The sequence below is a fragment of the Adiantum capillus-veneris genome, chromosome 21, assembly GCF_014529385.1.
Source record: "Adiantum capillus-veneris isolate H3 chromosome 21, ASM1452938v2, whole genome shotgun sequence".
NCBI classification, from domain to species: domain Eukaryota; kingdom Viridiplantae; phylum Streptophyta; class Polypodiopsida; order Polypodiales; family Pteridaceae; genus Adiantum; species Adiantum capillus-veneris.
In genome coordinates this window covers 14234159-14249084 of record NC_140951.1, presented here as the reverse complement: position 1 = coordinate 14249084, position 14926 = coordinate 14234159, and positions in this window count along the sequence as shown.

Genomic DNA, 14926 nt, shown 5'->3' with positions numbered 1-14926 from the left:
AACTCCTTCACAGTTTGTAGGTGGTGGCAATTTAGCAATGGCTTTAATTTTGCTCTCATATGTGGAAATCCCATTTTTGGACACTATATGCCCTCAAATGACTCCATGTTTAACCCAAAATTGGCATTCGAAAGGGTTAAAGGAGATGCGATACAATATGCATTTCTCAAACATTTTTTGTAAGCATGATAGATGTTCTTTCCAAGAGGAATAAACACAAAGGTCATCTAAGAAAGCTTTGCAAAACTCCATCAAATATTCTCTAAAAGCAGTGTTTATTAATCTTTGAGAGGTAGCAGGGGCATTGGTTAAGCCAAAAGCCATAACACAAAATGCGAACACTCCAAATTCGGTTATAAAGGCTGTTTTAGCTTGGTCCTCTAGCACAATTATGATTTGATTGTAGCCAAAATATCCATCTAGAAAGCTATAAGCTTCCTTCCCTACAACTCTTTCAAGAACATGTTCTGAATATGGCAAGGGGTAATGGTCCCTCCTAGTGGCAGCATTGACCTTCTTGAGATCCATGCACACTTTGAGTTTCCTATTCTTTTTTGGCACACTCACCATTGGAGACACCCATTCTGAGTTCTCAATAGGGTATATGAATCCACATTTCACAAGCTTTTCAATCTCTTCTTGAACGATCTTTCCATATTTAGGATTCATTGGGTAGGGTCGTTGCTGAACTGGTTTAGCCATGCTATTCATGGGGATTGTGTGTTGCACCACCGAAGGTGGAACACCTTCCATATCATGATATGTCCAAGAAAATATATCCCTAGATTCCTTGAGAAGTTCTCTAAGTACACACTACTCATTCTCTATAAGATCTTGGGCAATGAAGACATGTTTGGACTCTTCTCCTGGGTCTGATAACTCTATTTCCTTTACCATCACTGGACCATCATAGACTCCATTGCTTCTAGTGATAGGTTTTCTTTGAGCCTTTGTATACACAACCTTACATTCCTCTGTGGTGTAGGATTTGAAATGTTCAGGTGTAGGGTATAAGTCTATGGGGTTCTATTGTTCTGTGGACTTCCGATTCCTTTTGTTGTTGAGCTAACTCTCAATTTTGTCATCTCCTTACGGTACGGCTCAACTTTGGATTCTCTGTAACCTCTAGTTGTGCTATGTCAATGGGTTGTGTACTACACTACGTAACGCTTTGAAGGTATTCACCCTAGTTATCTACCAACTTCCGATGAGCATCACATGCCCCTATATAATTAAGCCATTCTGTGATAGATTTCTTTTCATTTATTTTAGCACACACATTTGCTCGATATTGTCGTCTTTTATATCTCTTACTCTTCTTGTCTAATTTTTTATTACGGCCGATCTCTAGTGAAGAGTCACTAGATGAACCACTACTTGTGTCTTCTGCTCCCTTGGATAGATTGTCATCTAGGGTACCACTAGGCCCTGAATGGTTTGTCCCCACATTTGCACTAAGATTTAACTCAGATTCTTTGTTCTCAGAGTCATTTTCAATTAATGATTCTGACCCCAAATCGTGTGGGCTATAGTCTTGTGATATGCTACTGGTTCCAATGCTAGTCAAACCTTCATCTTGTAGGTCATCAGAAGCTATATGCATAGCTTCTAGCATATTTAAGGGTACGAGTGGTGGCATTTCATCCCCCTCAGGTGTTACCCAGGTCATCCCCATGTTTCCCCAAGTGTCTATGGTTGCTGCGAAGTGGACCCAATCCACATTGTCAGACTCAGTCATTCCAGGTAGTACGTCCATATAAGGAGAATCTTCCCCAACATCATTAGTGTTCGCTTTACACGTGTAACAATACTACAATGGGACTGAGTGAACTGTGGTGTCAGATCTATGATCAATTATAAACATGTTTCCTAGAGGATGTGTTCAACCAGTTACTAGATCCACTCGAATGACAGAATCTTGGAACTGCAAGTAGACATGGTTTTTAGACCAGTCATGCACCATTTTTGCTTCCCTCATGAAAGAACGTCCTAAGATCCTCTTAGATGCAATAGTGTGCTTGGAGAAATCCATAACAATGAAGGTAATTCGTATTTTATGTCCAAAGACCTTGATCTGGAGATCTTCTAGCATCCCAATAGGTTTAACAATAGACCCATTGGCCATGTTTACTACTATGGTTGTGGTTCCAAGGTGAGGTCTTCCCATAGTTTCCCAGCAATTTTTAGTCACAATTCTAACCCCAGCGCTACCATCAAGGATTCCCTTCACAATTAATCCCTTAGTAGTGATTGGTATGTTCACATTGGATTCATCACCTTCAAAGTATTGTCCCAACGGTATTTCTACAACAAGGTTCTCATCAAGGCTGGATTGTGGATCTAAGTGTTCCTTCTCTATTGGCATCTCCCCAGCTCCATCCATCTATGCAAATTGTGGTAGCCCGACCCTCAGTTCTCCATTGAGGAAAGCTCGAAGAGCTAAGAATAGCTCAAGGTCTCCATATAGTTGAAGCCATGAAATCCATCATTTTGGAAACATTTAATGGCACCTCTTGGGCTTCAGTCCCTTGACGTAGGGAAGATGGGATCTCCAATTCTTCAATAGGGTCAAGTAGTCCCTCTGTAAATATTCTTTCCATCAAGAATCGAGTACGCCCACTTTCCCATGACTTTAAGTCACTTTCTTCTTGGATGACACTAGATATGGCTAAGGGTCTATGGACTTGGTGAGGTTGTTGTTGTGTAGCGAACACTGTGCCTGTAATCTGGATCTACCTAGGTGCTCGTTCTAGGTCCCTTTGGGTATCTTCTGCCAAACTCCTTAATTGCTTGACTCGCTTGATCTCCAATGTAGGGTTTGGATAGGTTCCTATCTTCTTCTTGGATCCTGGGCATTGTGGCTCATGAAGGTCTTCCTTGTTGGTTTCTATCTTAGTGGTTGTTTTGGTCTCCATGGTTTCACGTGAATCAGAATCCTCTTTAGCATTGTTCATATATACGGGGTCGTTTCAACTGTCCCTATGTTGGTCTTTGAACTGGGGTATGATTTCGCTTCTTTTTGCAATCTCTTCTTTCGTGTTTTCTTCTTTTTTTGAGATTGGGTAATTGAAGCCGTGTCTCTTTCTTCAAGAATATAATTTTGTTTTTGGAGCATTGATCGTGTGAGTACGTCTACTCGTACCACAAGTGTACTTTGTGATGGCTCCTTGGTAACCTCAATCAAGTTTAATGGTGTGATCTTTGACGCATTTGGATTATTCGGACATTGGGCAATCAAATGATCTATGCCACATAAATTATACATGAGTATCAGCATTGTAGATGTGCTCGCTTGATTTATTTTGGATTAGTGTGGCGTTCTTTTGTAGCCTAATAGGACACTCGGCCACACGATGTGGACCTCCACACTCATAGAATTAAAGAGGTGGTCTCTTAGTAGTGTAATTTATATTTTGGCCTCTTGAAGCAAGAGCAGCTAATTGATAGATAGGTTTGACTTGTCCCCAATAGTCCGCCATGTAGTATTGTGGGATTTCTTCAAGAACATCAATCCCATAGGAAATATTAGGGTCTATATCTTCCTCACAGCCTTCCAAACAAGCAATAGATGACTCACAACCCACTTGATTCATAGAAGTGATTCTCGGATGTGGTGGTTGCGGTCCTAGCACTGGAGGTGGTAACGGTGTTGTTTGAACAACATTTTGGGCCCTAGGGACCATGTGTTGTGACATTTGTTCAAGAGGTGGGGCCGACATCAATACAGGCACTCGAGGTGTGTTTGTCCATGCTAAGGTTGGTCTATTGACCATTGCGTGCTTAAATACTATGAAATTCTTAGCTTGATGACCATACCTCCCACAGGCATTGTAATTCCCATTGAATTTTAGTCTAAAAGTAGGACATTCACTAGTACTATGCGGTCCATAGCATACTGAGCACCATTGTTGCTCCCTTTTTGGATACATATAATTGTTTTGTGGAGCACGATTGTCTCTAAGACTATCTTGAATGGCCTTGGCGAGATCTGCTAAAGTCATTGTCAAGGCCATTCAAGAGAAATCGGCTTTAGGGTCATTGGCTGATGCCCTAATGCTTGCAAGCTAATAGACTTAGGCTCAACAAACACTCTCTCCTTGAATCATTAAATTATCCTCCAATTGGATTGCATTGGTGGTGACTGCTTCCCAAGTGGTGGTACCTCTAATGACTAGGCCATTGTAGATATCCTCATGTCATAATCCCCTAATGAATCTATCAAGCAATTGATTATTATTGAAAATCTCATTTGGATTACAACGAGAATTCAAATGCTTTAAGCGACTAATAAAGTCTCTCACTGATTCTCCTTCCTCTTGTTGGGCTTTCTGGAGCTGAGAGGCTACACCCCAAAGCACTCCCTCCCGTATGTGTTCTTTCAAGAATAATCTCCTAAGAGTAGGGTGAATCGTTTTTTCTTCCACCCTTAGGGTTCTATACCAATCCCCAGCCTTCCCACTTAAGGTTAGGCTTAAAGCATTACTCTTATGCAGGTCATTGTGTTCTCCTAGAGAATCACAAGTTTGTTCAAACACTTAGATATGCTTTCTCACATCCCCGTCCCCACTAAAGTTTGTGTGAGATTGGCTATTTGTACTGCCTTACTTCTAGGTTCTCTATCAGGCATGTTACGCATATTCTCAGCAATAGATCGATCGATAGCTTGAGAAAATTTTGCCAAGTCACCTACGTGAGCAGGCACCGTGGGTGAAGGTGATCCAGAGACTACATGTGGAGTAGGTATTGGCATTGGGCTTGGCGCATAAGAAGCCCTTGGGTTCCAGTTTGGTACGGTGTTGTTCCATGTGGCAGTCGAAAGTTCATATGTGTGGCCCTAGGCATAGCAGACGTCGGATGTGACATGGTAATGCTGGCCGGTATGGTCCCATGGAAATAAGAGCTTAGGTGTTGTGGTTGTGGAGCATAGGTTGTTGAAACAAAGGGAGGGGTAGGGACTACATGAGTACGAGGACCTATAGGTGTATACGATTGGTACACACTTGTAGGTACTGTTGCAGGCATTGAGCTACCATTTAGTGGTGCTTTACTAACAAATGAGGTCCATGGCGTGTTTCTTGGCATGCCCATCATTGGGGTAGACATGGTAGCCATGGTGTCATCAAGGGGAAGATGAGCTAGACTTGGAAAAGTAAAGCTATCACTTGTGGGCTCAGATTGCACTGAGACCCCTGGCAAAACAACATATGGAGGATCCATTGGAGTTACCGAGGGAATCTCCATTTGCGACGATAAGGTTGGTTGTTTAGCCTTCCCCGTATCCAAGAATCTCATGAGACCCGTTGAAGGCATGTGGATCCCCTTGTTCTATCTCTCTAGCTCAATAACCGTATGGATGACCTCACAAACTCTTTGTTGTTGATCCTCCACACTAGTAGCACCCATTGTAGATTGTAGGACATCTAACCAACCCACATGATAGGTGTGACCTGTGTATAGGTCGGTTATATTTTTTTTCTGTAGTTCGTACTTCTAGCTCTCATTTGAGAACGATCCATCTAGGATTGAAGTGCTAGGGGTGTCCTTTGAACAAAATGCAATGTGGATCTCTATGGGTTGACCCTTAGTGGTCGCTAATGCAGGAGCACTCGATTGCTCTCCTAGAAAAGACATTGATATAGGGGCTTTCGCTTTTAACTCGCTTCATTGCTCCACCTTGCGTAAGCTCTCAATTTTTTTTTCCATAGCCATGATGATATACCGCTCAACTTCTTGTACTTTGGCCAGGCTTCTACCATCAGGTAATAGTCAGGGAGTGCAATGAATGGAGTATTCACGTGCACACTCTCTAAGATCATAGGGTCTATGTTGGTCATGAATGGAGAATTTATTTTCCCACCCCCCTCATTTACATCGGTAGCTCCATGTTCGGAGCAGATGACTCTACTAAAGGTTTCCTTCAAGCGGCTAAGCACGCTCGGCCCGGACCATGGGCCCATGGCATGCATGTCTTGGCTTGAGCTATCAGGATTAGGCATTGGGTAACCCTCCATGATGTCCTAGTTAGAGGAAGAGTCACTAGACGCTATATGAGGGTCCTGAGTGGTACTACCTTGGGTTCCCGCTGAGGGCCCGAAACTTAAAGTAGGTGGGTATTGAGAACTCGCGTAAGTCAAAATGCTCGCTAGTTTCTCGGCCTCTAGGACATGACCAGAGCACAGATGCATGTGCTTTTGGAACCCTACAAGCATCGACGAATACCCTCGAAGGTTAACCGCCTGATTTTTTGGGCGTTTTGCATGCCGTTTTCACTCGTTTTTTATATATTTTTATATTTTTTAATGATCGGTTTATGGATTAAAGCGTGTGACAGCTCAAAACGAGCGTATCGCTTAGGGGGTTGTGATGTGCTTTATAGCACATCGTTCGGTTACTCGAAGCTCTGTTGGTCCTCATAATGGTCAATTTTTACTTACGTGTGAGGCTAAATTAAGTAATTTTAAAGGGTGATTGAAGCCTGAGCCTGAGCGTGGGCTTGGGCTTGGACTTGTGCTTGGGAAGTATTCTAGATACTAGTTCTACCTTTAATTTGTTTTTAATTTTCTATTATTTTTAATTTTTTTTAAAAATATTTTTTTTTGGGATAAGGTCGCCGCGGCCGTGCTGCACGCGCGAACACACACACACCTAACCTACCTACTTACAACTAATAGAGCTACTGTTACACACCAACACAGTACTACAACAACTCGTTAGCTAATAGATCAACTTACTGTACTTTACACATAACTAACGTGGATCTACTACCTTAATTCTAACACCTTATCATAGAGAAAACATAGTACCTTTCAACACCTTATTAAAAAAAAATTACACTGCAGCAAAACTAACTTCTTCTCAACACACACACCTTCCTTCTCTACCTTTCCTACACTTCATAATGCACCACAAAGAAGCATAGAGTGCTACGCGAGCTTAATGCAGGGCATTTCCCCGGTAGCGGCGCCAAAAATGTGCACGTCTATCGCACGTGTCAATGCAAGGGACTTGCCGTACACTATGTGCGAGCCACAAATGGCTGCAAGCACACAAAAAAAATAATCTTGCAAGCTCAAGAGACCAAGGGTGTGTCACTCACTGCCCTATGCTTGCCTTCGTGGAGGATTCCTCGCCGCGAAGAAGAAGGAGCTACCGTCGTGCCGTGCTCAACCTCTTCGTTGCCGCCATGCCATCATAGTAATGCTCGATCTCTCTCTCTCTCTCTCTCTCTCTCTCTCTCTGTGGATGAAAAAGTGGCTTTTGATGCCGTGCACTGCTCTATTCCACCACTCAGGCTGCACACAAGACACCTACAAAAGCATGACGTTCCATGTAGCCCGTATCTTCCATGGTGCATCTGATTTAAGCCTTCCTTCAAGTAAACAAGTTGAACATGGTATTCACAGTAGCAGGTGTTGCGGTCCTTCAACTCGCATACGAAGTATGCCTTTTGTCCACAAAAAAAGTAGGTATGTCATTTCTCCACCTTTTCAACCAAAGTGAGGTGGGGTTGGTTGAGCAGTGGGAGTTGGTGTCTATTTCTGGAAATTCACAGTTTCTACTTCAATTTTTTGTACTGTTGAACTTCTAGCCACTGTGGTGAAGCACTTTAGTGCACTTGGAGAACACTTTGAAGCACTTTGGTGCCCTTTTAAGCACTCTCCAACACTTTGGGGCACTTAAAAGCACTTTGAAGCACTTTGTGGCACTTTCAAGCACTACGAGGCACTTTCAAGAGACCTGTCATGCACATTGGTGCCCTTTGAAGCACTCTACAGCACTGTAAATCACTTTGGGGCACTTGAAAGCACTTTGAAGCACTTCAGTGCACTTTAAGAGCACTCTGAGGCACTTGATAGCACTCTGAAGCACTTTGGTGCACTTTGAACTACTTTGGTGAACTTTGGAAGCACTCTAAACTACTTGGTGGCACTACAAAAGAAGTTTCAATCACTTTGTGGAGCTTTCAGGCAGTATGCGGCACTCTGTGGCACTTTCAAGCACTATGAAGCACTTTTAAAGCACTATGAAGCACATTGGGGCACTTTGCTACGCTAAATAGAACTATGTGGCACTTTAAAGCATTGTAAAGCACTTTTTGACGCTTTAAAGCACTTTGAAGCACTATGCAACACTTAAAAGCACTTCTGGGCACTTGAAAGCACTCTAAAGTGCACTTCAAGGGCCCTTTGAAAGCACTTCAGTGCTAATTTAAGAAACAGGTGTTTCTTGTCCATTAGAAGATAATGGAGGAAGGTAAAGGGCATATCCCGAGGGATCTTCTGTCGAGTCTATGAAACTACTAGGCTGCAAAGAAGAGGGAACAAAGAAGCATGCAAAAAAGGATGGCACAAGTGCAAGAGGATGGTGACATTAATGAGCAGGAGGCAAAGAAAATCTGTAGGGCAATTGCTAAATGTTGGCATAATAAAAAAAACGGGCTTTTCGAGGGTCTTCAATGGAGCATTTATAGCAACTTCGCAGTCATCCAACGTTCTTAGTGTTGCAACCCACATGGGAGATAGTTGGGAGGCTGATTTTCTTTAACATTTGTCATACATTGTCTGAGGTGAAGACTCCTTGTTCAAACAATGAGTTATTTTTGAAACGGGCTATTGTCATGGCATGCCTCAATGGAGTCAATGGAGCTGAGAAATAATGATGTTGCGAAGGCATTAGGACTTCATCGAAGAAATGTCGTGGGAGCTAGTTTCCTGCTGCAAATTGATATGGAGGAGGGGTCACTTCCCTTAGACACGTGTCAACGTCAACAACATAGGACCAATACCTTAACAATCGAAATCAAAGAAATCGTGTTTCAATTCTGGTAAATGGAAACCCGCATCTCCCCAAACAAGAAAGATGTCATTTGAAAGAGAATCGTTAAGAGGACACATGTGGTGCGTCCGGTGCATCTCCTTGATTTACCTGAGGTCTATCACCCAGAACATCTTCAAACTGTGTCGCAATGCTTTACTTAGTAATTTTGGGTGCTTGTTGCAAAAGCTTTGAAGTGCTTTAAAAGTGTCTCAAAGTGCTTCAAAGTGCATCACTTAGAGCCTGCAAATGCTTGAAAGCACCAAAAAAGTGCATCTCAGTGTGCTTGAAAGAGCCAAAAAGTGCTTCAAAGTATTTCAGAGCGCTTCCAAAGTGCTTCATGGTGCTTAAAAGTGCCACAAAGTACTTTAGAGTGCTTTCTAAACTCGAAAGTGCTTTGGAGTGCTGCAGAGTGCCACAAAGTGACTTAGAGTGCTCTTAAATTAGCACTGAAGTGCTTTCAAAGAGCCCTTGAAGTGCACTTTAGAGTGCTTTCAAGTGCCCAGAAGTGCTTTTAAGTGTTGCATAGTGCTTCAAAGTGCTTGAAAGCGTCAAAAAGTGCTTTACAGTGCTTCAAAGTGCCACATAGTTCTATTTAGCGTAGCAAAGTGCCCCAATGTGCTTCATAGTGCTTTAAAAGTGCTTCATAGTGCTTGAAAGTGCCACAGAGTGCCGCATAGTGCCTGAAAGTGCCACAAAGTGATTGAAACTTCTTTTGTAGTGCCACCAAGTAGTTTAGAGTGCTTCCAAAGTGCACCAAAGTAGTTCAAAGTGCACCAAAGTGCTTCAGAGTGCTATGAAGTGCCTCAGAGTGCTCTTAAAGTGCATTGAAGTGCTTCAAAGTGCTTTCAAGTGCCCCAAAGTGATTTACAGTGCTGTAGAGTGCTTCAAAGGGCACCAAAGTGCATGACAGGTCTCTTGAAAGTGCCTCGTAGTGCTTGAAAGTGCCACAAAGTGCTTCAAAGTGCTTTTAAGTGCCCCAAAGTGCTTTAAAGTGCTGGAGAGTGCTTAAAAGGGCACCAAAGTGCTTCAAAGTTTTCTCCAAGTGCACTAAAGTGCTTCACCACAGTGGCCAGAAGTTCAACAGTACAAAAAATTGAAGTAGAAACTGTGAATTTCCAGAAATAGACACCAACTCCCACTGCTCAACCAACCCCACCTCACTTTGGTTGAAAAGGTGGAGAAATGACATACCTACTTTTTTTGTGGACAAAAGGTGAAGTCATACCTCCCAACTATCTCCCATGTGGGTTGCAACACTAAGAACGTTGGATGACTGCGAAGTTGCTATAGAATGCTCCATTGAAGACCCTCGAAAAGCCCGTTTGTTTGATTATGCCAACATTTAGCAACTGCCCTACAGATTTTCTTTGCCTCCTGCTCATTAATGTCACCATCCTCTTGCACTTGTGCCATCCTTTTTTGCATGCTTCTTTGTTCCCTCTTCTTTGCAGCCTAGTAGTTTCATAGACTCGACAGAAGATCCCTCGGGATATGCTGTGTATTCTTTATCAAACCACCCTTTGAGTGATCTCTATCTTTGTTGATACCATGGAGATGTTTTATAGCAAATTATTCTTTGGCACAAGAACAAATAACTTTCTTGAAAGCTTCCCATTTAGTTTCCAATGGTGCATCATATTGAAGCTTCTTCATCCATAAAGTTTGCTCAACAATTTCAATGTACATTGGTGCCCGTTTGAAATCCATACATAGTGATAATTTCTCTTTCCTTTGGCTGAGATTATCATGCTTAGTTGCTTCTCCACATGAAAGGTCAATACATAAGGTGCGATGGTCAGATTCCGGGGTCCATTGGCCAAACATAAAACTCCTTATGTGATACATGATGGTTTCAGAGAGTAGCATATAGTCAATCACACTATCCCCATTATGTCTCCTACATGTAAATCCATTGGTTCCACTCCACAAAGATACATCATTGGTAATGAGCATAACCGTGCTATTACACATGTGTAAAAGTAACTTTCCATAGTGATCCGGCTCTTTCTCATCCATTGAAGAACGATCATATAAAAGAACTTCCTCCAACTCCCTTGAAATGTATGTCATATCAAATTGTTGAGTATCATGTTACAATGTTTTTTTGCGAGCATTCATATCCCCAAATACAATAACATCACCTTCACCTTTGAAATAAGCAATGTACTCTTCTAAATCAAAAAATGGCTGATCTCTATCCATGCAAGCATAAAAGGGAGAATCATGATGAGGAATATAGCAACTGGCTACAAAAATAAGTGCTCTTATTGGTATCATAATTTTCAGCCATACATAACGTTTGTACTTGTCATCTTTCACAATTGATACAAAATCTTCCAATCCTTTCTTAACCGTACATGCTACCCCTCCTTGTCCTCTTCATTGTTTAAGATTCTTTGACCACATCAATGAATGTACATTGTAATTCTCCAAGCCGTTAATCCTTTGTGTATCATGCTCCCAGGTTTCAACAAGAAGTACAACATCGGCTTTGCTTGTTAGTTCATCAATGCCAACCCCCGCATTCCATGTGTATCCATTACAATTCCAAAATCATATTTTCAATTGTAACTCGGTCTCATAGGTCATGCATCCCTATTTGCTTGAGGGACTTGCCTCCTCCTTGGGCACATTTTCTTCATGAGAGATATCCTTGTTTTTCTTATTCTTTTCCTCATATGCCTTGCGACACATATTGTTGCTCAATAGTGCGATCTTCACATACAAAACATTTTGTATCCCTCAAATAGATCCAACTATTATCAAGGATAATCTTTTGCTTCGTCTCATCCCGCATGGTGCATACAATTGGCCGTTCTCCCGAGCGAGGAGCTCCTTGCTTCCCCACTCTATGTGCTCCACAGACCATAAATTTGGACATGCCAAAGTGGGTTTTGAGGAAATCTTCAATAGCAATGGAAAGAGAAGGAGGTGTCTCTAGCTTCTCTTCGAGAATTCCACGAATAAAAATGTTCTTGGAACGTTGCTCCCGTTCCTTCAACTCCTCCACATCCACATTCTCAACATTCTTTGTTTGAGCCATATCTTGCATGAGTGAGGAATTAGCAACCACATTGCTACTACATACATCACCCCAAGACTTGTTTGTGCATACATTTCTTAACCCTCATGGCTCACGAACACCCTATCACCTAAGATAGACGCCGTATTATTTATTTAGTAGAGTCAGGGACTGGGCTTGTCGGTCCAATAGGAAAAGGGTAAGAGTGATCGCCGATGAGAGGCACACTCTAATATGAACATTCAAGGGTTAGTTGGCTAAGTATGGGTGCCCATGTGTGAATGGGGCGAGCTCATATAAAAGTCACCTAAAACTAAAAATCATTCATTATTTCATTTGTGCAATTGAAGAGTGCTCTTGCTCCATATCCATCTTCTTCTTCTTCATCTCCTTGTGTGTGTGTGTATGCGAGAGAGAGAGAGAGAGAGAGAGAGAGAGAGAGAGAGAGAGAGAGAGAGAGAGAGAGAGAGAGAGAGAGAGAGAGAGAGCATTGCAATGGCGGCATGAGGATGGTGAGGAGGTTGAGCCGCGTAGCGGCGTCTCCCTCTTCTGCGCGACAAGGAATCCTCCACGATAGCAAGCGTAGAGCGGTGAGTGACACACCATCGTCATCTTTGAGCTTACTAGTTTAGGCTAGTTGCATGCTTGGAGCCATTTGTGGCTCGCACACAGTGTATCGGCAAGTACATTGCATTGACACGTGCGACAGACGCGCATATTTTTGGCACCGCTGCCAAGGAATACCATACACTAAGCTTGAATGGCACTCTGTGCTTCTTTGTGGTGCAATTTCAATTGTAGGAAAGATAGAGAAGGAAGGTGTGTGTGTTGAGAAGAAGGAGTTTGTTTTTTTGTTGTGTATTATTTTGATAATAAGAAATTGAAAGGTACTGTGTTTTCTTTGTTAGTAAGGAATTGAAAGATACTGTGTTTTCTTTGTTAATAAGGTTTTAAAAGATACTGTGTTTTCTCTGTGAGATAAGGTGTTAGTATTAAGGTTGTAGATCCATAATGTTAGTTCTGTGTAAAGTACAGTAAGTAGTTATGTTAGCTAGTGAGTTGCTGTAGTAGTGTGTTAGTGTGTAATAGTAGTTGTATTAGTGGTAAGTAGGTAGGTTAGGTGTGTGTGTGCTCGTGCGCACAACGCAACCGCGGCGACCTTATCCCAAAAAAAAATTTAATTTTTAAAAAAAAGGTAGGATTGGGATCAAGAATATCTCCCAGACCCAAGCCCAAGCTCATGCTCAGGCTCAGGCCTCAAACGCCCTTTAAAATTACGTATTTTAGCCTCACACATATCTAAAAATCGACGTTTTTGAGGACCAACGGAGCTTCAGGTGACCGAACGTTGTGCTGTAAAGCACACCACAACCCTCTGAGTGATAGGACCATTTCGAGCTATTACACACTTTAATCAAAAAACCGATCATTAAAAAAAATTAAAAATCATCAAAAAACGAGTGAAAACGGACGCCTAAAAAAGTAAGCGGTTAACCTTCGAGGTTACTCGCCGATGCTTGTAGGGTGCCAAAGGCACATGCATCTGTGCTCTGATCATGTGCTAGAGACGAAGCAACTAGAGAGAATTTTGACTTAAACGAGTTCTCATTATCCACCTACCTTAGGTTCCGGGCCCTCGGCGGGGACCCAAGGTAGTACAAACCAAGACCCAAACATAGCGGCTAGTGACTCTTCCTCTGACTACGACGTCATGGAGGGTTTCCCAATGCTTAATCCCAATAGCTCAATCCAAGACATGCATGCCATGGGCCCACAGTCCGGGTCGAGCGTACTTAGCCGCTTGAAGGAAAGCTTTAGTAGAGCCACTCGCTCTGAACATGGAGCTAATGATGTAAATGAGGGGGGTGCGGAAGTAAATTCACCATTCATGACCAACGTAGACCCTATGCCCTTAGCGAGTGTGCACATGAATACTTCATTCACTGCACCCCGTAATTCTTTAGAGCTATTCCCCTCCGAGGTCATATTATCCGATGGTAGAAGCCTTGCCAAAGTGCAAGAGGTTCAGCCATATATCATTGCGGCTAGGGAAAAGGAAATGGAGAGCTTACGCAAGGCAGAGCAATGAAGAGAGTTAAAAGCGAAAGCTCCAAGTCAATATCCTTGCTATGAGAGCAACCGAATGCTCCTGACTTAGCAACCACTAAGGGTCAATCCATAGAGAGCCACATTGCATCTAGTTCAAAGGACACCCCTAGCACCTGAATCCTAGATGGAGCGTTCCTAAATGAGAACTGGGAGTATGAACTACAAAGGGAAACTATAACCGATCTATACATAGGTCACACCTATCACGTGGGTTGGTTAGATGTCCTAGAATCCACAACGGGTGCCATTAGTGTGGAAGATCAACAACAAAGAGTTTGTGAGGTCATCCATAGGGTCATTGGGTTAGAGAGATAGAACAAGGGGATCAACATGCCTTCAACGGGTCTCATGAGATTCTTGGATATAGAAAATGCTAAACAACCGACCTTATAAAAAATGGAGACTCCCTCAGTAAGTCTGATGGATCCTCCATATGTTGTTTCACCAGGGGTCTCAGTGCAATCTGAGCCCACAAGTGATAGCTTTACCTTTCCAAGTCTAGCTTCTTTCCCTTGATGACACCATGGCTACCATGCCTACCCTAATGATGGACATGCCAATAAACACGCCATGGATCTCATTTGTTAGTAAAGCACCACTACATGGTAGCTCAATGCCTGCAACAGTACCTACAAGTGTGTACTGTGCGCTCCTTGCCACACTCTCGAAGCAAGGGACTTGCTGATACACTGTGTGCGAGCCACAAATGGCTCCAAGCACACAAAAAGACTAATCTAGCAAGCTCAAAAGAGAGCAATGGTGTGTCACTCACCGCTCTATGCTCCTGCCTTGGAGGATTCCTCGCCGCGATGAAGAAGAATCTGCAGTCGTGCCGCGCTCAACTGCTTCTCCGCCGTCGTGCCTTCGTAATGCTCGATTGCACACACACTCTCCCTCTGTCTCTCTCTCTCTCTCTCTCTCTCTCTCTCTCTCTCTCTCTCACATACACACACACGAGGAGGTGAAGAAGAAGAAGAT